Raw genomic sequence first — 25658 nt, 5'->3', positions numbered from 1 at the left:
ACTCTATAACATCTTAATGCCGAGCACTGCCTCTTAGTTTGACCACCCTGGGCACGGACCGGGTCACCGCCACGAGGACTACTACCCCTGTCAGATCCGGCTCCGGGTATCCCCCGCATGCGCAACGCAGCACAACATGGCCCAGGGGGCGCGTCACAATGATTTATCAAAACTACAGCAAGGAGCCCAGTAACATCACTGGATTCGGGGTCTCGGCCCCCACATCATGCTGCTCTCAGATGAGGTAGCATAAACCTGGTGACAGATTCCCTTTAGTAACATCAGACACGATCTTCCATCCAACAAGTCAATGGACCCGAATAATTCAGACTCAGGATTTCTGACTATGATGTTGGCCAGGAGAGTGTGTGAAAAGAGTCTCCTTCCTGCAGACGATCATGCCTTTCAGCTTTGGAAGATGAGCTGCTGCAGCAGAGAGTACAGATTGCTGCCATTGTTGCCCTACAACCGTCACAAGCCGCACAGTCTCGTAAGCCATTGTTTTTGTAATCCTTATAAATCACTTAATGGGTTAAACAGGTCAAGCTTTTGCTATGTATTTGGTATGATTTGATCTCGTTTTTGTTTCTCAGATACAGAATCAATGTGCTCATTTAGCTGCCCAGGTAATGCCCTCTCACCCCCATCTTCAGCTTCTCCACCACTTTCCGCACAGTTTTTGCAATTTACAACCCCAGTAGCTCCGCTGCCCCCTCCTCCTCCTCCTCCTCCTCCTCCACCATCCCCCAGTCCCATCTTCCCAACTAAAATCTGCACTTGATATTATAAGAGAACGTAAAGCTTCTCACAAATGCAGCCCGACGGAAAGTGAGGCTTCAGAGAAAGGCAGTGTGGATCAGCTCCCCAGTATGATGGATGTGTTAAAAGGCATGAATTCCATCAAGCTTCGGGCGGTCGAAAGGTCATTTTATAGATTTTCTTTAAATATATATTTTTTATTACAGACATGCGTGAAATAGAATGAAGGAGAAAACTGTAAAAAAAAAAAAAAATCTGTCACTGAGCCTGCATCTTTCCCTGCACATGACTGCTGATCTCATGAGCTGTCATGTGCCTTTAACAGCCGCAGTCGGATCCGAGATCCACCCGCAGCTGTTAACCAGTTAAATACCGCTGTCAATCACTAGCAGTGGCATTTAATACACACCTGCCAGAAGCTCGTCACAAGACACACCCATAGGCGTCCCTGTCATGTGATTGCGGGGTGCCAATGTGTTGTCATGACAGCCGGGGGTCTGCAGAAGACCCCTGGCTGTCATTGTAGATCCCCTGTGGCCGGCATTCATAGGAGATTGTGATTTCTGCTATACATAGCAGTGCTGAAGCCCTGCTATGTGTAGCACAGGTAATCAGATGATTGCAGCTTCAAGTCTCCTAAGAGGACTATTGCTGCCAGTAAAAAGTAAAAAAAGTTTTAAAAAACATAAAGGTTTAAATCACGCCCTTTTGCCCTATTGAAAATAAAACCATTAAAAAAATATACGCATATTTGGTATCGCTGTATTCAGAAATCTCCGATCTATCAAAATATAAAGTAAATTAATCAGATCGGTAAACGGCGTAACGACAAAAAAAATCTAAACTCCAGAATTATGTTTTTCTTTTTTTGCCTCCGCAAACATAACAGGCGATCAAAACATTGTATCTACCTCAAAATTATATAAATAAAAACGTCCGCTGAGGGCGCAAAAAATAAGCCCTAACCTGGCCCTAGACCCGAAAAATGGAGATGCTACGGGTCTCGGAAAATGGCGACATAAGCGATTTTTTTTAATTTTTTTTTTACAAACTTCTGATTTTTTTTTTCACCACTCACATATAAAAGAACCAATACATGTTTGGTATCTATGAACTCGTACTGACCTGGGAATCATAATGGCTGGTCAGCTTTAGCATTTAGTGAACATGGTAAATAAAAAAAAAAAATTACAATTGTGGAAATGCACTTTTTTGCAATTTCACCGCACTTGGAATTTTTTTCCCGTTTTCCAGTACACGATATGGTAAAATAAATGATGTCAATCAAAAGAACAACTTGTCCCGCAAAAAAAAAAGGTACCGTACAGACCAAAAGTTTGGACACACCTTCTCATTTAAAGATTTTTCTGTATTTTCATGACTATGAAAATTGTACATTCACACTGAAGACATCAAAACTATGAATTAACACATGTGGAATTATATACTTAACAAAAAAGTGTGAAACAACTGAAAATATGTCTTATATTCTAGGTTTTTCAAAGTAGCCACCTTTTGCTTTGATAACTGCTTTGCACACTCTTGGCATTCTCTTGATGAGCTTCAAGAGGTAGTCACCGGAAATGGTCTTCCAACAATCTTGAAGGAATTCCCAGAGATGATTAGCACTTGTTGGCCCTTTTGCCTTCACTCTGCGGTCCAGCTCACCCCAAACCATCTTGATTGGGTTCAAGTCTGGTGACTGTGGAGGCCAGGTCATCTGGTGTAGCACCCCATCACTCTCCTTCTTGGTCAAATAGCCCTTACACAGCCTGGAGGTGTGTTTGGGTTCATCGTCATGTTGAAAAATAAATGATGGTCCAACTAAACGCAAACCAGATGGAATAGCATGCCGCTGTAAGATGCTGTGATAGCCATGCTTGTTCAGTATGCCTTCAATTTTGAATAAATCCCCAACAGTGTCACCAGCAAAGCACCCCCACACCATCACACCTCCTCATCCATGCTTCACGGTGGGAACCAGGCATGTAGAGTCCATTCTTTCACCTTTTCTGCGTCGCACAAAAACACGGTGGTTGGAACCAAAGATCTCAAATTTGGACTCATCAGACCAAAGCTCAGATTTCCACTGGTCTAATGTCCATTCCTTGTGTTCTTTAGCCCAAACAAGTCTCTTCTGCTTGTTGCCTGTCCTTAGCAGTGATTTCCTAGCAGCTATTTTACCATGAAGGCCTGCTGCCCAAAGTCTCCTCTTAACAGTTGTTGAAGAGAAGTGTCTGCTGCTAGAACTCTGTGTGGCATTGACCGGGTCTCTAATCTGAGCTGCTGTTAACCTGTGATTTCTGAGGCTGGTGACTCGGATAAACTTATCCTCAGAAGCAGAGGTGACTCTTGGTCTTCCTTTCCTGGGGAAGTCCTCATGCGAGCCAGTTTCTTTAAACCAGACAATGTGAACTGAGGTCTAAGATGGCAGACATACAAGAAACAGAGGCATGTTCACACTAGCAAAAAAGAAGCAAGACAAAAATATATCTCATACCCTACCATAATTATATATAAATGTAAAGCAAAATTGCATAATAAATATAGGGTACTTAGTGAACTATTTTTGATCAAAAAAAGTATACAAGCCGTCCCACCAGCGGCAAGGTGACCCTAAATTGGGACGGTACCTATACTGCCTATATTAAAAACCTTACTGTATATCAAAGTTGAAGTAATGCATATAAAAGGGTAGACAAATAGGACCGGGTCCCAACTCCAGACCACCTAGGCCCGTGGTAAGCTACATATATACCAATCAGCTCAACAAAGGGCATGCCACACCCTTAAATTGCACAGAATGCAAACAAGTCAAAAAACCAGACAATGTGAACTGAGGTCTAAGATGGCAGACATACAAGAAACAGAGGCATGTTCACACTAGCAAAAAAGAAGCAAGACAAAAATATATCTCATACCCTACCATAATTATATATAAATGTAAAGCAAAATTGCATAATAAATATAGGGTACTTAGTGAACTATTTTTGATCAAAAAAAGTATACAAGCCATCCCACCAGCGGCAAGGTGACCCTAAATTTGGACGGTACCTATACTGCCTATATTAAAAACCTTACTGTATATCAAAGTTGAAGTAATGCATATAAAAGGGTAGACAAATAGGACCGGGTCCCAACTCCAGACCACCTAGGCCCGTGGTAAGCTACATATATACCAATCAGCTCAACAAAGGGCATGCCACACCCTTAAATTGCACAGAATGCAAACAAGTCAAAAAACCAGACAATGTGAACTGAGGTCTAAGATGGCAGACATACAAGAAACAGAGGCATGTTCACACTAGCAAAAAAGAAGCAAGACAAAAATATATCTCATACCCTACCATAATTATATATAAATGTAAAGCAAAATTGCATAATAAATATAGGGTACTTAGTGAACTATTTTTGATCAAAAAAAGTATACAAGCCGTCCCACCAGCGGCAAGGTGACCCTAAATTGGGACGGTACCTATACTGCCTATATTAAAAACCTTACTGTATATCAAAGTTGAAGTAATGCATATAAAAGGGTAGACAAATAGGACCGGGTCCCAACTCCAGACCACCTAGGCCCGTGGTAAGCTACATATATACCAATCAGCTCAACAAAGGGCATGCCACACCCTTAAATTGCACAGAATGCAAACAAGTCAAAAAACCAGACAATGTGAACTGAGGTCTAAGATGGCAGACATACAAGAAACAGAGGCATGTTCACACTAGCAAAAAAGAAGCAAGACAAAAATATATCTCATACCCTACCATAATTATATATAAATGTAAAGCAAAATTGCATAATAAATATAGGGTACTTAGTGAACTATTTTTGATCAAAAAAAGTATACAAGCCGTCCCACCAGCGGCAAGGTGACCCTAAATTGGGACGGTACCTATACTGCCTATATTAAAAACCTTACTGTATATCAAAGTTGAAGTAATGCATATAAAAGGGTAGACAAATAGGACCGGGTCCCAACTCCAGACCACCTAGGCCCGTGGTAAGCTACATATATACCAATCAGCTCAACAAAGGGCATGCCACACCCTTAAATTGCACAGAATGCAAACAAGTCAAAAAACCAGACAATGTGAACTGAGGTCTAAGATGGCAGACATACAAGAAACAGAGGCATGTTCACACTAGCAAAAAAGAAGCAAGACAAAAATATATCTCATACCCTACCATAATTATATATAAATGTAAAGCAAAATTGCATAATAAATATAGGGTACTTAGTGAACTATTTTTGATCAAAAAAAGTATACAAGCCGTCCCACCAGCGGCAAGGTGACCCTAAATTGGGACGGTACCTATACTGCCTATATTAAAAACCTTACTGTATATCAAAGTTGAAGTAATGCATATAAAAGGGTAGACAAATAGGACCGGGTCCCAACTCCAGACCACCTAGGCCCGTGGTAAGCTACATATATACCAATCAGCTCAACAAAGGGCATGCCACACCCTTAAATTGCACAGAATGCAAACAAGTCAAAAAACCAGACAATGTGAACTGAGGTCTAAGATGGCAGACATACAAGAAACAGAGGCATGTTCACACTAGCAAAAAAGAAGCAAGACAAAAATATATCTCATACCCTACCATAATTATATATAAATGTAAAGCAAAATTGCATAATAAATATAGGGTACTTAGTGAACTATTTTTGATCAAAAAAAGTATACAAGCCGTCCCACCAGCGGCAAGGTGACCCTAAATTGGGACGGTACCTATACTGCCTATATTAAAAACCTTACTGTATATCAAAGTTGAAGTAATGCATATAAAAGGGTAGACAAATAGGACCGGGTCCCAACTCCAGACCACCTAGGCCCGTGGTAAGCTACATATATACCAATCAGCTCAACAAAGGGCATGCCACACCCTTAAATTGCACAGAATGCAAACAAGTCAAAAAACCAGACAATGTGAACTGAGGTCTAAGATGGCAGACATACAAGAAACAGAGGCATGTTCACACTAGCAAAAAAGAAGCAAGACAAAAATATATCTCATACCCTACCATAATTATATATAAATGTAAAGCAAAATTGCATAATAAATATAGGGTACTTAGTGAACTATTTTTGATCAAAAAAAGTATACAAGCCGTCCCACCAGCGGCAAGGTGACCCTAAATTGGGACGGTACCTATACTGCCTATATTAAAAACCTTACTGTATATCAAAGTTGAAGTAATGCATATAAAAGGGTAGACAAATAGGACCGGGTCCCAACTCCAGACCACCTAGGCCCGTGGTAAGCTACATATATACCAATCAGCTCAACAAAGGGCATGCCACACCCTTAAATTGCACAGAATGCAAACAAGTCAAAAAACCAGACAATGTGAACTGAGGTCTAAGATGGCAGACATACAAGAAACAGAGGCATGTTCACACTAGCAAAAAAGAAGCAAGACAAAAATATATCTCATACCCTACCATAATTATATATAAATGTAAAGCAAAATTGCATAATAAATATAGGGTACTTAGTGAACTATTTTTGATCAAAAAAAGTATACAAGCCGTCCCACCAGCGGCAAGGTGACCCTAAATTGGGACGGTACCTATACTGCCTATATTAAAAACCTTACTGTATATCAAAGTTGAAGTAATGCATATAAAAGGGTAGACAAATAGGACCGGGTCCCAACTCCAGACCACCTAGGCCCGTGGTAAGCTACATATATACCAATCAGCTCAACAAAGGGCATGCCACACCCTTAAATTGCACAGAATGCAAACAAGTCAAAAAACCAGACAATGTGAACTGAGGTCTAAGATGGCAGACATACAAGAAACAGAGGCATGTTCACACTAGCAAAAAAGAACCTTGCGGCAAGGTTTTTAATATAGGCAGTATAGGTACCGTCCCAATTTAGGGTCACCTTGCCGCTGGTGGGACGGCTTGTATACTTTTTTTGATCAAAAATAGTTCACTAAGTACCCTATATTTATTATGCAATTTTGCTTTACATTTATATATAATTATGGTAGGGTATGAGATATATTTTTGTCTTGCTTCTTTTTTGCTAGTGTGAACATGCCTCTGTTTCTTGTATGTCTGCCATCTTAGACCTCAGTTCACATTGTCTGGTTTTTTGACTTGTTTGCATTCTGTGCAATTTAAGGGTGTGGCATGCCCTTTGTTGAGCTGATTGGTATAAATGTAGCTTACCACGGGCCTAGGTGGTCTGGAGTTGGGACCCGGTCCTATTTGTCTACCCTTTTATATGCATTACTTCAACTTTGATATACAGTAAAGTTTTTAATATAGGCAGTATAGGTACCGTCCCAATTTAGGGTCACCTTGCCGCTGGTGGGACGGCTTGTATACTTTTTTTGATCAAAAATAGTTCACTAAGTACCCTATATTTATTATGCAATTTTGCTTTACATTTATATATAATTATGGTAGGGTATGAGATATATTTTTGTCTTGCTTCTTTTTTGCTAGTGTGAACATGCCTCTGTTTCTTGTATGTCTGCCATCTTAGACCTCAGTTCACATTGTCTGGTTTTTTGACTTGTTTGCATTCTGTGCAATTTAAGGGTGTGGCATGCCCTTTGTTGAGCTGATTGGTATATATGTAGCTTACCACGGGCCTAGGTGGTCTGGAGTTGGGACCCGGTCCTATTTGTCTACCCTTTTATATGCATTACTTCAACTTTGATATACAGTAAGGTTTTTAATATAGGCAGTATAGGTACCGTCCCAATTTAGGGTCACCTTGCCGCTGGTGGGACGGCTTGTATACTTTTTTTGATCAAAAATAGTTCACTAAGTACCCTATATTTATTATGCAATTTTGCTTTACATTTATATATAATTATGGTAGGGTATGAGATATATTTTTGTCTTGCTTCTTTTTTGCTAGTGTGAACATGCCTCTGTTTCTTGTATGTCTGCCATCTTAGACCTCAGTTCACATTGTCTGGTTTTTTGACTTGTTTGCATTCTGTGCAATTTAAGGGTGTGGCATGCCCTTTGTTGAGCTGATTGGTATATGTGTAGCTTACCACGGGCCTAGGTGGTCTGGAGTTGGGACCCGGTCCTATTTGTCTACCCTTTTATATGCATTACTTCAACTTTGATATACAGTAAGGTTTTTAATATAGGCAGTATAGGTACCGTCCCAATTTAGGGTCACCTTGCCGCTGGTGGGACGGCTTGTATACTTTTTTTGATCAAAAATAGTTCACTAAGTACCCTATATTTATTATGCAATTTTGCTTTACATTTATATATAATTATGGTAGGGTATGAGATATATTTTTGTCTTGCTTCTTTTTTGCTAGTGTGAACATGCCTCTGTTTCTTGTATGTCTGCCATCTTAGACCTCAGTTCACATTGTCTGGTTTTTTGACTTGTTTGCATTCTGTGCAATTTAAGGGTGTGGCATGCCCTTTGTTGAGCTGATTGGTATATATGTAGCTTACCGCGGGCCTAGGTGGTCTGGAGTTGGGACCCGGTCCTATTTGTCTACCCTTTTAGATGCATTACTTCAACTTTGATATACAGTAAGGTTTTTAATATAGGCAGTATAGGTACCGTCCCAATTTAGGGTCACCTTGCCGCTGGTGGGACGGCTTGTATACTTTTTTTGATCAAAAATAGTTCACTAAGTACCCTATATTTATTATGCAATTTTGCTTTACATTTATATATAATTATGGTAGGGTATGAGATATATTTTTGTCTTGCTTCTTTTTTGCTAGTGTGAACATGCCTCTGTTTCTTGTATGTCTGCCATCTTAGACCTCAGTTCACATTGTCTGGTTTTTTGACTTGTTTGCATTCTGTGCAATTTAAGGGTGTGGCATGCCCTTTGTTGAGCTGATTGGTATATATGTAGCTTACCACGGGCCTAGGTGGTCTGGAGTTGGGACCCGGTCCTATTTGTCTACCCTTTTATATGCATTACTTCAACTTTGATATACAGTAAGGTTTTTAATATAGGCAGTATAGGTACCGTCCCAATTTAGGGTCACCTTGCCGCTGGTGGGACGGCTTGTATACTTTTTTTGATCAAAAATAGTTCACTAAGTACCCTATATTTATTATGCAATTTTGCTTTACATTTATATATAATTATGGTAGGGTATGAGATATATTTTTGTCTTGCTTCTTTTTTGCTAGTGTGAACATGCCTCTGTTTCTTGTATGTCTGCCATCTTAGACCTCAGTTCACATTGTCTGGTTTTTTGACTTGTTTGCATTCTGTGCAATTTAAGGGTGTGGCATGCCCTTTGTTGAGCTGATTGGTATATATGTAGCTTACCACGGGCCTAGGTGGTCTGGAGTTGGGACCCGGTCCTATTTGTCTACCCTTTTATATGCATTACTTCAACTTTGATATACAGTAAGGTTTTTAATATAGGCAGTATAGGTACCGTCCCAATTTAGGGTCACCTTGCCGCTGGTGGGACGGCTTGTATACTTTTTTTGATCAAAAATAGTTCACTAAGTACCCTATATTTATTATGCAATTTTGCTTTACATTTATATATAATTATGGTAGGGTATGAGATATATTTTTGTCTTGCTTCTTTTTTGCGAGCCAGTTTCTTTGTAGCGATTGATGGTTTTTGCAACTGCACTTGGGGACACTTTCAAAGTTTGCCCAATTTTTCGGACTGACTGACCTTCATTTCTTAAAGTAATGATGGCCACTCGTTTTTCTTTACTTAGCTGCTTTTTTCTTGCCATAATAAAAATTCTAACAGTCTATTCAGTAGGACTATCAGCTATGTATCCACCAGACTTCTTCACAACACAACTGATGGTCCCAACCCCATTTATAAGGCAAGAAATCCCACTGATTAAACCTGACAGGGCACACCTGTGAAGTGAAAACCATTGACGGTGACTACCTCTTGAAGCTCATCAAGAGAATGCCAAGAGTTTGCAGAGCAGTCATCAAAGCAAAAGGTGGCTACTTTGAAGAACCTAGAATATAAGACATACAGTATTTTCAGTTGGTTCACACTTTTTTGTTAGGTATATAATTTCACATGTGTTAATTCATAGTTTTGATGCCTTCAGTGTGAATGTACAATTTTCATAGTCATGAAAAAACAGAAAAATCTTTAAATGAGAAGGTGTGTCAATCTTTTGGTCTGTACTGTATATTGACAAAAAATAAAAAACTTGGCTCTGGGAATAAGAGTAGAAAAAAATGAAAGGGCAAAAACAGAAAATTGCAAGGTCATGAATGGGGTTAACAATGCTGTACCCTTCTCTGGAAGTCCCACATATAATGAATGTAGCAGTGGCGTGAATGCTTGAGAAGGCTCAAATATAATGTGTCTCTTCCAAGCCCCATTCATGGTGGGGGTCTTCCATGCGGACCTCCTGCGATCAGCAGGCTTATCCTGTGGATATGACTAGCCCAGGGGAATGGGGATGACTCGGTACCCGGGCCTTTAGCCTGGCCTTTAGGGATGTCACGGTGGTCGGCTCCCGGGCCCGTACTCTGGGCCTCTCTTTTAAAAGGGTTGGTGTTGTAAAAGAAAGAGTTTGTGACGCCACCTGTGGCTTCTGGTGAGGATCACCAGTGCTGCGCAGTCCACTGAGGCAGGTGATAAGGCAGCTTGATGGTATAGCTCCCCACAGGTAGAGCTGGGCCTCAGGGCAGTATAGGAACGGGGATGCAGGACAAAGAGACTCCGCCGGGCCAGATCAAGAACAGGGATGGACACAATAGTCACTTCAGTACCTTTTACTGGTGGAATTTCAGGCACTCCCAGGAGCACTGTAGGGTGAAGGTTGTATGTCCAGATCCTCCCCAATGAGCAGGTTTTGGGCCTCCTGGTTCTGGCTTCTGCGTAGTAAGTTTCTGACCTGCCTGGAGCTAGGCCTAACTTTGCCTCTGTCCTGCGCTGGCTGACCTTGTGGTAGGGCCTTCTCTTGGAGAGCACGCTCACGACCTACGGGGCCTATGTGTCTCCTGGCTCTGGTACGTATCAGCACTTTAGCGATCCTGGGACCTGTAGTTCTCCAGGGATTCCAGTTTATCTTACTGGGTCGTGGAGATCCCGGCAAGCTTCGGACCCGGGGTCCGGTAACTACTTCTTCTTCGGGGTGAGCTAGTTAAGCTCCTCTGCCCCCTATGAACTAACTCTCTACTCTTCGCCTTCGGCCTACTCGGACCCTCAATAGGCTACTCACACTAACGGCAGCGTGCCGCGTTTCACCGATCTTATGGCGCCGACACACCTACAGCTCACCTCACTGAGCTACACGTGAGTCTAGAACGTGCTCCACTGCAGACTGACCTCTCAGGCTTTTGCACTGCAGGAACTCTCACAACAGGTTTGCTTTCTGTCGTCTCCAGTCTAGACTAACTGCTGCCTGGCTCCACCTTCCCTTATATATCTCCCTAAGGAGCTCCCTCTGGTGGTCTGAGGTGGAAGTTGGAGATGTGTGAATGGTTATGGGGGCCTCTTGTGGAGGAATCCTTCAGTACACCCTCCTGGGTCTGTGATACCAAGCACAGCTGGGCTTCACATTCCCCCCTAGTTAAACTCAGCACTCCCGGGCTGAAGTACATTTTATAACAACAGTAACAATAGGAAACATAAGCAATACTAGAACACTCTTCCCTTTATGGGAGGCACGGATCTTAAACGTTGCAGAAACAATACAAATACAGAGTGTCCTCAGAATCCAAGTCTCCTATGGTGAGGTTCCCATACAGGATGTCCATCTCACAAGGTAGAGTACTTTGGTAGTTTTGAGGGACCTGTCCTAAACCCTCTACGCAGGCCCTGGGGTGGCTGCAGGGCATGAAGATCCGAGTTGGACCTCCAAAAGAGCCACTCCAGATAGGTTTTCCTTCTGAGGTCACCTGAAAGGGGCACTCCAGGGAGCGCAATTATATACAATAAGAGTTTTTGGGCTGCACACAGTCCTCAGCCATGCAGTTCATTATGCAAATAAAGAATTAATAGGAAAAAGCACAAATTGATAAGCATGCATGAAAACAAACAGTTACGCAATACATTACAATTTAATACTCAATACCCCAGGGGTAACTATCTACATTCTCTGAAATTTTGCTACTTTACTCAGTGTACCTAGCAGGAGGTTTACCTCTTGTGCTGCGTACTGATCTGCATAGTGCTGTGGTTAGTGGAGTGTCAGTATCTGTATCCTCAGTTACCCTACCAGTTTTACATGTAACCATGTTGTAAAATTGCCTTAACCTCTCTCTTGGACTGGCAAGTCTACCATTGGCTGGGCCCTCTTGCTCCGCTCCTGCCGGGGATCCTTCATCCGGGGATACTTCTTGAGCTGGCTCTTCTGCAGCACTTACAGGTTCAACTTGCTGTGGAGGGTTTTCTGGCTGTTCATAGAATTGGAGTACTGGAATGATTACTGCACCTCCTATTTGAGGCCAATCCGCTGGGAAGTCTCCAAGGTCAGTGTGTATCACTGTTTCTTTAGGTTCTTCCTGGGTTGTGAAAGACACTTCTTCCTGAGTCTTTAGTAGATGTAGACACAACTTCAGGTGGTCCCTAGATATTGTCGCAGTTGTTCTTCCTCCATCTTTGCTGATCAAACACGTCTTCCTGTTGTCAAACCTTGAATTCAACACAGTGTAGGGTTCTCTCTCCCACTGGTCATCAAGCTTGTGTTTCCTCCGCTTCCTTTTCAATACCACTTCTCCTGGTGTGAAGGGTTCTGCTGGTGCACTTCTGTTGTATTGTGCCTCTTGTTTATCCCTCACCCGAGTGAGACTGTCTTCGACACAGGCTTGGACTCTCCTGTACTGCTCCTGTCTGGTCGTGTCCCAGTCCTCAGTGGTCACATCAGCTTCAGGTTCTACCACACCAAGCTTCAGGTCCATGGGCAACTTCCCTGGTCTTGCACGCATGAGATATGCCGGAGTGCAATTGGTGGAACTTACTGGTATGTGATTATACAGATCCACTAGGTCAGGTAGTAGGTCTGGCCACTGGCTTCTCTCTTCTAGTGGTATGGTCTTCAGTAGATCGATGATGATGTTATTCATCTTTTCACAGAGACCGTTAGTTTGGAGGTGGTACGGTGTAGTCCTGATCTTTTTATACCCGTACAGATGGCAGAACTCTTTGAACAATTCAGCCTCAAAGGCCGTGCCTTGGTCAGTCAGTACCTGTCCAGGCTATCCATGGGACCTGCAGAAGTACGCTTGGAACGTCTTAGCTGCTGTCTCTGCTGTCAGGTCTTTGATAGGGGAGACCACCAGGACCCTGGAGTAGTGATCCACCATGGTCAGGGCATAGGAGTATCCTGACCGACTGGGTGACAACTTGACATGGTCCAGGGCCACGATCTCCAGAGGGCGAGTCGTCTTGATGGGTTGCAGGGGTGCCTTCTGGCTGCTGTAGTCTTTTCTTCTGAGGCTACAGGGTCCACAGTCTCTGCACCACCTCTCAATGAAGCTGCGCATCCCCACCCAGTAGAATCGACACTTCAACAGGGTCTCTAGCTTTTTCTAGCCAAAGTGCCCCGCCTGATCGTGGTAGGTCTCCAACACCATCTGGATGTCCGTCTTGGGGACCACTATCTGCCACACCATCTCGAGGGTTTTGGGATTGACGTACCTCCGGCACAACTTCTCACGGTAGATAAACAGCCGGCTTCTCTCATTCCACAGCTGCTTTGCTTGGAGAGCCGCATCCTTCTCCAGGGAGGAACCTTCTTGGGTTATCAGCTCCTTGATACGGCTGACAACCGGGTCGCTGTCCTGGGTCTCTTTCCAGCTGTGGTGAGGCAAGGGGTTTAACGTCTTACCGCGTTGCTTCCTGGAGGCTCGTAGCTCGTGGGCCATCCCATTCCGGTGGAAGGCAGGTAGTTCAACCTCTTCCAGGTCATCCACTTCTTCTTCTGTGTCTGACTGGTGAGGCATCCTGGACAGGGCATCGGCGTTGGCGTTCTTGCGGCCCGCCCGGTACTTTATGGTGAATTGGTAGTTTGACAGCCGAGCCATCCATCGCTATTCCATGGCTCCCAGCTTGGCTGTTTGAAGATGAGTTAAGGGGGTATTGTCAGTGTAGGCAGTAAACTTGCTGGAGGCTAGGTAGTGCTTGAACTTTTCTGTGATGGCCCAGACCAAGGCCAGGAACTCCAACTTGAAGCTGCTATAGTTCTCTGGGTTCCTCTCGGTCGGGCGGAGCTTCCTGCTTGCATACGCGATGACTTTCTCCTGGCCATTCTGCTTCTGACTTAAGACAGTGCCCAGGCCTTCATTGCTGGCATCTGTATACAGCAGGAATGTTTGGCTGTAGTCAGCGTAGGCTAGGATCTCATCACCTGTCAGGATCTCCTTCATCTCTTGAAATGATTCAGCCTGTTCTTTACCCCAGTGGAATGGAGGGTTTTTGCTTTTGGGGGACTGCCCTACCAGGAGGTCTTGCAGAGGAGCTGCCTTCTTAGTGTAGTCCTTTACAAACCTCCGGTAGTATCCGACTAGTCCCAAGAACTGACGCACCTCCTTGAGGTTCTTAGGCTCCGGCCACTTCTGGATGGCAGTAACTTTCTCCGGGTCTGGTGCTACCCCTTCCGGACTGACAATGTGCCCCAGGTACTGTACCTTTCTCTTGAGCAGGTGGCACTTTGAGGGCTTCAACTTCATCCCGTACCGGGACAGTGACTCAAATACCTCTGCCAGGTGTTTCAGGTGGTCCTCGTACGTTCTGGAGTACACAATTACGTCATCCAGGTAAAGTAACACAGTCTCGAAGATGCGGTGTCCCAGGCAGCACTCCATCAGTCTCTGGAACGTTCCGGGGGCATTTTAGAGTCAAAACGGCATGCTGTTGAACTCGCAGAGTCCCATCGGGGTGGTGAAGGCCGTCTTCTCCCGATTCTCCTCAGCCACAGCGACCTGCCAGTAACCACTAGTGAGGTCAAGGGTAGAAAAGTAATTTGCAGACTTTAAGGCAGCTAGGGACTCTTCTATGCGTGGTAAAGGGTATGCATCTTTATGTGTAATGCGATTTACTTGACGGTAATCTACACACATTCTCATGCTCCCATCCTTTTTCCTAACCAGCACTAGGGGAGCCGCCCAGGGACTACAACTATCCCTAATTACTCCCGCCTTCCTCATGTCATGCAGCATTTCTTTTGCCTTCTGGTAGTGAGCTGGGGGTATAGGCCTATAACGTTCTTTAATTGGGGAATGGTTGCCTGTGGAGATATGATGTTGAACCCCCTTAACCCTCCCAAAGTCAAGTGGATGTTTACTGAACACCTGCGAGTATTCTTGAACCACCCGGTGTACACCCTGTTTTTGATGGGCAGGAGTGGTGTCTGTCCCAACATGGAGCTGTTGACACCAATCCTCCACCTGGGTTGCAGGGTCATTATCTTCCACTTCTTCTGGTGAAGTTAAGGACTCCGCCACATGGATACAGTTGTTGTTGACAGCATGTAGTTTAGCAACAGTGGCATAACGTGGCAGTTTGACCTCATCTTCCCCTAGGTTAAGAAGACGGACAGGCACCCTCCCATTACGTACATCTACCACCCCCCTGGCGGTTAAGAGCGTGGGTCTGTGCTCAGAGCAAAGGGGTTCTACTACCGCCTGGTAGCTCTGTCCTCTAAGACCTATGGCAGCTCTACACCAGATGAGCATTTCACTCATTGGGGGAACAACAATGGGTATAGGGTCTGTTACCCTCACGTTACCGATTTCACCATCTGTTAATTGTACTTGCTGTTGATACATCAAGACGCGGATTTCTCTCTGCAGCGCCCTCCTCTGTCTCGGTCTGGCAGTGTCAGCGATCTCTTGGAGCAAGAACACAACCTCTCCCAAACAGTTACCAACAACATTAGTGCCTAGTACCATATATGGGTTGCTGTCATCAGGGTTAGTCTCCACTACAATAAGTCCCTGGTCCTTCAGCTCCACTCTCCCCACCTTACAGTCACATTCTTAACCCCGAGTAGGTTAAGGGGGAGTCCATTTGATGCATATACAGACAAATTTGGAGCTGGCGGACGCAGATCGTCCATGGACCAGTACCTCTTGTAGAGGACTTCAGGTATGATGGTTACCTGAGATCCTGTGTCCAGCAGGGCATGCATCGGGATCCCGTCCAATACAATGGACAGGAAAGGTCTTCCTCCGACGAACCTGTTGTACCAGTCTGATGGACCTGGTGAGTCTACTCCTGGGTGGCGGCCTTCGGACCCAGGGTTTTCTCGTTTAAGGGACAATTCAGGGCGATGTGTCCTGTCTTATGGCATCGGTAACAGATCGGTTCCCTTGGTGGACGGCGTTGGTCACTGGTCCTCGGCGAGGGTGGTGTTGGCCTCCTCCTCCTCCGCATCCAGGGGACATCCTCAGGGCTATCAGCTAGCAGGATCTTCCCTCCTCCCTCAGGCTCCGTCCGCAGCTGCAGGGCACTCAGCACGGTGGTCAGGGTTTTACTCAACTGACGCACCTCTGAGCGCAGACTGTCCAGGTCTTTAGGGGACGTTGTTGGAACCTTAGCTTCAGCAGTCACTGGAGAAAAGGTGGGCGTTGCAGGCTCTGGGGTTGCCCCACCCTGGTAACATTGGATGGCATTTGTCTCCAGGGGCTGTAGTCCTTTTATAGCCATGTCCTTTAGATTGTCAAAGGTGGCATCTGGATGATCCAGGGACCACCAACGCACAGTCCTGCTCTCCTCTGGAGACTTCAGTCCCCGGACAAACTGTTCCTTCAGCATTTTGTTCTCATTCTCAAAGCTGGTCGGACTAACCTGGTTCAGAGCCCGCAGGGCCCCTTGAAGATGCCAGGCGTAGTCACGAACATAGTCCTCTGGTTGTTGGGAGCAGCTGTAGAACCTCATCCGGAGGTCCGCCTCAGTAAGGTCCTCAAAGACAGTATGTAGTTTTTGGAATATTGCGGACACTATCCCCGGTCTGCGGCCGACCATGTTTCCACTTCCCGCTCCGCAGCACCGGTCAGCTGTCCTAATACAACGGCAGCTCTTTGTTTGCCGGTCATAGAGTACATGTCCAAAATACCACATATCTTCCGCTTAAATCCAGACAGGGTATCTGGTTTGCCGTTGTACTGGCGGAGCCACTTTTCTCCAGGAATGTACGGTAAAGTCATAGGAATAACAGGTGTTACAGGCGCTGCTGGTGGAGCGGCGGCTTCGGCCTGCCCATTATCGGGGACGTTGACCGGTAGGTCGGCGTTCTGCTGTTCGACGGACATCTTAGCGCCCCCCTAGTTAACCGTGGCCTACCTTCTGGTTTTTCTTCCGGTAGGCCGCAGCTCCGCAGGTGACGGTTGTCTTCAGGACCTTGCGTCGCTTGCATCCTACGTCAGAGCGTTCAGCGACGCTCCGTACAGGACCTGGCGCTTCCTGATTTGACATCAAGGCGTGGGGTGTGTCCGGGACTTTGTGCTCTTTTGCAGGTACGCCCCTTATTTTCCCGCGGTTACGCCCTTCTTCTCGCTCAACGGCCCAACAATGGCGGCTATCTTCACCACAACTTTTCGTACACAGTTCAAAATAAAGGCGCACAGTACCCGGTGGCAACGGGCAAAACACGGTGTCGTTGCAGTGGGCACGTGATCCTGTTTGCGACGCCAGGAAAGAGATGACTAGCCCAGGGGAATGGGGATGACTCGGTACCCGGGCCTTTAGGGATGTCGCGGTGGTCGGCTCCCGGGCCCGTACTCTGAGCCTCTCTTTTAAAAGGGTTGGTCTTGTAAAAGAAAGAGTTCGTGACGCCACCTGTGGCTTCTGGTGAGGATCACCAGCGCTGCGCAGTCCACTGAGGCTGGTGATAAGGCAGCTTGATGGTATAGCTCCCCACAGGTAGAGCTGGGCCTCAGGGCAGTATAGGAACGGGGATGCAGGACAAAGAGACTCCGCCGGGCCAGATCAAGAACAGGGACGGACACAATAGTCACTTCAGTACCTTTTACTGGTGGAATTTCAGGCACTCCCCGGAGCACTGTAGGGTGAAGGGTGTATGTCCGGATCCTCCCCAATGAGCAGGTTTTGGGCCTCCTGGTTCTGGCTTCTGCGTAGTAAGTTTCTGACCTGCCTGGAGCTAGGCCTAACTTTGTCTCTGTCCTGCGCTGGCTGACCTTGTGGTAGGGCCTTCTCTTGGAGTGCACGCTCCCAACCTACGGGGCCTATGTGTCTCCTGGCTCTGGTACATATCAGCACTTTAGCGCTCCTGGGACCTGTAGTTCTCCAGGGATTCCAGTTTATCTTACTGGGTCGTGGAGATCCTGGCAAGCTTCGGACCCGGTGTCCGGTAACTACTTCTTCTTCGGGGTGAGCTAGTTAAGCTCCTCTGCCCCCTATGAACTAACTCTCTACTCTTCGCCTTCGGCCTACTCGGACCCTCAATAGGCTACTCACACTAACGGCAGCGTGCCGCGTTTCACCGATCTTATGGCGCCGGCACACCTAAAGCTCACCTCACTGAGCTACACGTGAGTCTAGAACGTGCTCCACTGCAGACTGACCTCTCTCAGGCTTTTGCACTGCAGGAACTCTCACAACAGGTTTGCTTTCTGTCGTCTCCAGTCTAGACTAACTGCTGCCTGGCTCCACCTTCCCTTATATATCTCCCTAAGGAGCTCCCTCTGGTGGTCTGAGGTGGAAGGTGGAGATGTGTGAATGGTTATGGGGGCCTCTTGTGGAGGAATCCTTCAATACACCCTCCTGGGTCTGTGATACCAAGCACAGCTGGGCTTCACAGATAGGTGATAACTTGCAAAGTTAAAATTAACTTATGCAAACATGATTTCAATAATTATATTAGGTTTAACATTTCAGAGTAGTCTGTCCCTAATCATAAATATGCTGTATTAGCCCCACTAATAGGATCTTAGACAAGTCTTTTCAGAAAATGGATAGCAGGTGATTGATTCATTTTTTTAGAAAAAGTCTGTAAAAAAAAATCTTATTAGACATAGCAGCAATGAACGAAAAGTGGTTTGTATGAAGAGCTAAGTTATAGCCTGTCAGCCCGTCTGTTACAGAATGGCAGTGATGTTTATTTTCACTGCTTTTTCACTTTAGATCCCCTGGTGGGAAACCCTCAACCAGGAAAGACAAGAAGAGATGTTCACTTAATGATCCCACAGACCCTGCAGCCATTATAGCCAAAGCCTTGAAGCAGAAGTTTGCGCACAGAAATGGTGATGACGCTGTCAATAAAGAAAATAGATCTCATGAGGAGTCTCCGTTCTCCAGTCCTGAAGCCCCAATGGTACTGTTTGTAAATCTTACATGACTGACCAACCAAAAATCAGGCTTATGAAAGATCGTGAATGGAAGGTTTGTTGCTGGATCTTTAAACGGTTTATCCAGGACTATTTTATCTTTTTACTATAAGCCTAAAAACTAACAGGCAGGTTGTTACTAACAGTGGCAACTACCTGCCTGTTGTATCCGGTGCCGGCTCGGAGAGGTCACCGACCACTGTCGCCGGCGATTCAGCTGCTCCAAGTCAACAGAGCAGCTCTTCTTCTTCCAGGCTGCTCTGTTGATGGGGCGTGGCTACCGACGTTAGGCAACTTGTGAGTCGGCTGCCAATCAGCATGACGTCAGCAGTCACGATCCATCAAGAGACCAGAGCAGAAGAGAAGCCGCTGCTCTGTAGACATGATATTAGCAGAAGCCGCTGAATTGCTGTGACCGCTCTGTGTCAGCAGAGATCTGTGCAGGGCACAACAGACTGGTAGTTAGCAACTACCTACCTGTTAGTTCTTAGGTCAATAGTTAAAAAAATGTAATAGTCCTAGATAACCCCTTTTAACATTATATACTTGGCAGCAATTATCTATCGTGTGACGTGGCCATAAGACTAAGTCAACTGTATAACATGGTCCTTGACTGTATAACATGGTCTATTACTGACCAGTGATAAGAAAGTATAAAAGCACGGACAACCCCATTTATTTGAAATATGGTTCCTAATGTTGGCGGCACTAGCTACAGATATAGACCCTAATTGCTCTATAGGGGTTGTCCATCAATAAAGACAATTTTTTTAAATACTTAAATGCATGCATTTTTAGCTAAAAATAATTTTTTGGAATTGGATTTGATTAAAAATTTTGCACCGTTTGCCTTTTGTAGTCTCTATCTTGCACTGTCTAAGAATCCATCAGTGAGCTTATTATAACAGTTCAATAGGAGAGAACTGTTATAACAAGAGAAGGAGAGTACCTTTTTTTATGTCTTTTTCTGACATCATCTCAGCTGGTTTAAGACCACTGACCACATCAAAGTTGAATGTGCAGGGAAACAAATAGTCTGTAAAAGCCAAATGGTGCAATATATTTAATGAAACCAAAATGCACAAAATATATCTTTAAGTCCACAAAGATGCAACATGCACCAATTGGCAGAACGGGGAATTTTTATCCCCAATGGAGAACTTTTATCCCTGTTACAAAATATGTGCCGCAGGTCAGATGCATGACCGCTGGGAGTCTACCGGAAAAAGCCGAGCAGCTACCTAGGGAATGAATGGAGCAGCTGTCAAGCATGTGCCTTTGCTGAAGCATTCGTCATCGAAACCAATTTTTTACACTGTTGATACTACATAGTAAAAAAAACATAGTTCTTATAGATGCTATATAACCCTTTTAAGGCAACCCACATACTCTAAAATCTAGACCTTTCGGCTGCGTGCCCACGATGCGTTTTTCATGCGTTTCCACTGCGGAATTTCCGCAGTGGAAACTCATTAAAAACGCTTGGTAATCTGCACCACATGGTCCTCAATGGCATTCCGCAATGTCAATGCACATGCTGCGGATTATTCCGCAGCGTTTCTGCGGCGCTCAAAAATCCGCAGCATGTTCATTAATTTTGCGGAAGCGCAGCGGAATTGCCGCCATTGACTTGCATTGAGACGCATATAATCCGTGTCTATACGTTTGTACATGTGGATTATATGCGTTTCTATGTGCGGATGGTACCCAGTTCTGGAGGAGAGAAGACTCTCATCCAGACCTGGGTACCATTGTACCTGTGAAAAAAAGAATAAAATAATAAATAAAGTTTATATTTACCTTCTCGCGGGCCGGCCGGCAGCGCTTATCTTCCAGGACCTGAGATGACGTCGCGATCATGTGACCGCAGGCTGTCTCGCGATATGCCGGCAACCCGGAAGGACCGCGACAACACACGCGGCAGCACATGCGGCAGGGGATCGGTAAGTATAGCTTTATTTTTTACAGTCACACTATATAAATCCATGCTGTTTGCATGGATTTATATAGTGTGACCTAGTTGTCAAGCACTTTCCAAGTGATGCTATCGGGGCTCGGTTAGCTGCATGCATCACACACACCCCATTTCCGAGGGACAGCTCAACGGTGCTCCCATTAGTACAGTAATGCAGGCACGACAAATCATGTCCCTGGCTGGAGTGGGGAGGGGGAAGCACACCCAGTGATGTAGGAGCAGGGGGGGATGGTTTCTGGGCATAGGTAGGAGCCCATTGGTTGGAAGTCACCTGGGCTCATACACAGAGAGGGAGGTATATAAGGTGTCTTCATCTTAGTCGAGTAGAGTCAGTTCAGTCAGGAGGAGAAGAGAAAAGGAGTTCAACCAGGAGGGCTGACAGGGAGCTGTGGCTCAGTCTGGGCCCAGCTCCACGAGGCAGGCCTAGAGTGAAGGCCAGAGCCAGAAGAAAGGACAGAAACAGAAAGGAACAGAAAGGAAAGTAAGAAGGAACAGAACACCAAGAGAGGCCCAGAGACACGAAGGCAGAAGGAAACCTAAGGACCCAGGAGATTACAGGTGACGGGTTGGCAGAACAGGGTACCGGATCCCAAGTTGGTGGAGGCGACTAATCCTTAACCAAGAACCGGTGGTCGCAATCATTTAGTGGTGCGACCCCTTACTACACCTACTAGAAAGGCACACCACATAGGGTCAGGGAAGTGGGTACCCAGCCCTCCCAGGAGAAGATCAGAGGCAGCTGGACAAAAGTAGTGTCATTGGTGGGGCACGGCTGACGAAAGGATAGAAGGGAGTCCTGTGCCACACTCTGGAATTACCTGGGGGTTGACCGAGCCCCCTGCCTGGTGGAAGCAGCACGGCTCGGGCGGTCCTACCTGTGCACAAGTGAACTGGATGAGAACTGTGAGTAAAAAGCTTGAACTGCAACGCCTTGTCTCTGTGCTTTCTCACCGTATGCAGCACTACTGGTACTGGGACGCCCGTGCACCATAACCCCCACCGTCTACTACACTGCCCTGGGGCTTCACTCTTCCCGTCGGGAGTCACACTACCTCAGCTGCATACACCATCAGCCCCAGCGGTCTGCCTTGCAGCGGCGGTTCACACTGACCGCAATCCACGGGTGGCGTAGTCGGACATTATCCCATAAAAGCCCCCACAAAAGACCGCCATTGGCCTGACCACACTGAGCCACGGGCCCGGGTCACCGCCACGGAGACTACAACCCCCAGAAGCCCGGTTCCGGGTGTCCCTCGGCCCAGGGGGCGAGTCAAATGCACGATCTGCATGCATTTTTTCTGGCAAGGGAGATGCAGAAACGCTGCAGAAATTTTCTGCTTCATTTCTGCATCGTGGGCACATACCCTTATTGGGTAGAAGTGTTTTAACTAATTGAATCGTTGACTGATCCTTCACGATTTTCCCAGTGTATATATGAATGTATATCTGGTTCTAACTTTTCCTATGTTCTTCACTTGTAGTTTGGGCGCCACCTGCTTAAGCCTATTGGGAAAAGAACACAGAAGGAAATTACAAGAAAGCAAGTTCATGTCTGAGTTGATGTTCATACCCCTGATGAAGCCATAATCACTTGGCGTAACGCGTAGGTTATTTATATCCTTCCTTTTTCTTTGAGCAGCTTTATTCTTGGCTAGTGTTGAGCGATACCTTCCGATATCGGGAAATATCGGATCGGATTGGATCGGACCGATACCGAAAAAGTATCGGATATCGCCGATTCCGATACCGGAAACCAATGCAAGTCAATGGGACAGAAATATCGGAATGAAAATAAACCCTTTCTTTCCTTGTAGGTTAATTCTACATGAAGGAAAACAACTAAGAATAATGTAGAATGTATTGGGGGAGGTGGGGGAGACAATAAAGGCATAGAGGTTTAGCCCTATCAAATGGAATAGCAGGAATTAATTTTTTTTTTTAAGACGTTCTGAGTTACGGAAATATTGACTATGTTAAGTATTTTTATATTTTGTCAGATATTTATGTTTCACTACTTCCATGCTCTTCACCTTCTTTTTTACTTCTCCCACACTTTCTCCTTCATCATCCTCAGCATCTTTTTCATCCACTTCTTCTTCACCTTCTTCATCTTCTTCTTCTTCACCTTCTTCGTATTATTCTTTTTTTTTACATTCATCATATTCTACTTTTTCATCTTCTTCATCTTCTTCTTCTTCATCATATTCTTATTTGTGGCAGGCATTCCTCTAGTTGTTATCTATAAAAGGTTGGACATTACACCTTTCGTTCTGCCCGTCACAAAAGATTTACAACAGGATTTGTCCGCGTTCAGTTTGGCCTGCAGCAGCAGGTCTTTTCCAGGGGCATCACGAGGAGGAACGGACTCACCCCCATACACTGCTTAGTCATCTTCTGCTTATAATTTAGATATTATCTTTTGCTCTGATTTTTAGTCTTATGCTTAATGTTCTTCTGCTTTTTGTTCTGCAGCTTCTTGTATTTCTGCTTCTTGGTTTTCTGTCTCTTGTTCTTCTGTATCTTGGTGCTTGTCTTCTCTTCTTTGTCCTCTTGGTCAACTTCTTCAGGGTCATCTTCTTGGTCTTCTTCGGGGTGGTCTTCAGGGTCGTCGTCTTCGGGGGTCCTCGTCTTCGGGGTCCTCGTCTTCTTCGGGTTGGTCTTCTGGGTCCTCATCTTCGGGGTCCTCGTCTTCTTCGGGGTGGTCTTCAGGGACCTCGTCTTCTTCGGGGTGGTCTTCAGGGCCCTCGTCTTCTTCGGGGTGGTCTTCAGGGTCCTCGTCTTCAGGGTCGTCGTCTTCGGGGTCCTCGTCTTCTTAGGGTTGGTCTTCAGGGTCCTCGTCTTCAGGGTCCTCGTCAGGGAGATCTAGAGTGATTACCAAGAACCATTTCAAAAAGCTTGAACTTGGAAATGTAGCAGAAGGTACAAGAAAGCTGAGGAACTACCGAGGACCAGCTGACGGTACTGGAACCCGGATGGGTAGCAGAAGGTACAAGAGCCAATGGAACTGCCGAAGACCAGCTGACGGTACTGGAACTCGGTTACTAAGCAGGAGGTACCTGTGCCAGAAAGCACTACCAAGGACCAGCAGACGTTGGTGGAACTTGGATACCGAGAAGGAGGCACCTAATCCAAAGGCACTGTCGAGAACCAGTTGACGGTACTGGAACCCGGATGGGTAGTAGAAGGTACAAGAGCAAATGGAACTACCGAGGACCAGCTGACGGTACTGGAACCCGGATGGGTAGCAGAAGGTACAAGAGCCAATGGAACTGCCGAAGACCAGCTGACGGTACTGGAACTCGGTTACTAAGCAGTAGGTACCTGTGCCAGAAAGCACTACCAAGGACCAGCAGACATTGGTGGAACTTGGATACCGAGAAGGAGGCACCTAATCCAAAGGCACTGCCGAGAACCAGCTGACGGTACTGGAACCCTGATGGGTAGCAGAAGGTACCCATGTAAAAAAAAATTCCAGGCCGCGAACCGGCCGCAGTTTCCACAACCCACAGTCCTACAGGGGGTGCTTGTCCTATTGGCACTATGGAACCAGCCTTCATTGCCAGATCCCGCAGCCCACATAGGAGTCACCTAAACTGCAGGCACCATAGAGTCGGCTAACCCGACCGCAACACGACAGGACAACGCATTGGAGGCAAAGTGACGTTGACACTACCCGGAAACAGCTGGCGTGCTGGAACCAGGCTGGGCAGGAGGGAGTACCCATGCCAAAGTCACTGCCGATAACCAGCTGACGGTACTGGAACCCGGATGGGTAGCAGAAGGTACAAGAGCCAATGGAACTGCCGAAGACCAGCTGACGGTACTGGAACTCGGTTACTAAGCAGGAGGTACCTGTGCCAGAAAGCACTACCAAGGACCAGCAGACGTTGATGGAACTTGGATACCGAGAAGGACGCACCTAATCCAAAGGCACTGCCGAGAACCAGCTGACGGTACTGGAACCCGGATGGGTAGCAGAAGGTACCCATGTAAAAAAAAGTTCAAGGCCGCGAGCCGGCCGCAGTTACCAAAACCCACAGTCCTACAGGGGGTGCTTGTCCTATTGGCACTATGGAACCAGCCTTCATTGCCAGATCCCGCAGCCCACATAGGAGTCACCTAAACTGCAGGCACCATAGAGTCGGCTAACCCGACCGCAATACGACAGGACAACGCATTGGAGGCAAAGTGACGTTGACACTACCCGGAAACAGCTGGCGTGCTGGAACCAGGCTGGGCAGGAGGGAGTACCCATGCCAAAGTCACTGCCGAGAACCAGCTGACGGTACTGGAACCCGGATGGGTAGTAGAAGGTACAAGAGCAAATGGAACTACCGAGGACCAGCTGACGGTACTGGAACCCGGATGGGTAGCAGAAGGTACAAGAGCCAATGGAACTGCCGAAGACCAGCTGACGGTACTGGAACTCGGTTACTAAGCAGGAGGTACCTGTGCCAGAAAGCACTACCAAGGACCAGCAGACGTTGGTGGAACTTGGATACAGAGAAGGAGGCACCTAATCCAAAGGCACTGTCGAGAACCAGTTGACGGTACTGGAACCCGGATGGGTAGTAGAAGGTACAAGAGCAAATGGAACTACCGAGGACCAGCTGACGGTACTGGAACCCGGATGGGTAGCAGAAGGTACAAGAGCCAATGGAACTGCCGAAG

The 25658-nt window shown here is 46.1% G+C and overlaps 1 pseudogene; it reads left to right on the top strand.

Annotated features, from left to right (window-relative positions):
* Positions 1-310: 310 nt before the first annotated feature.
* On the top strand, positions 311-22543 carry LOC141229041 (mitochondrial fission regulator 2-like; annotated as a pseudogene).
* Positions 22544-25658: the final 3115 nt, after the last annotated feature.

Source organism: Phyllobates terribilis, unplaced genomic scaffold (assembly GCF_046119375.1).
Source record: "Phyllobates terribilis strain yellow unplaced genomic scaffold, ASM4611937v1 Scaffold_454__1_contigs__length_1458546, whole genome shotgun sequence".
Lineage (NCBI taxonomy): Eukaryota > Metazoa > Chordata > Amphibia > Anura > Dendrobatidae > Phyllobates > Phyllobates terribilis.
The sequence above is the reverse complement of the archived record's forward strand: the minus strand, read 5'-3'. Positions and strand labels throughout refer to the sequence as shown.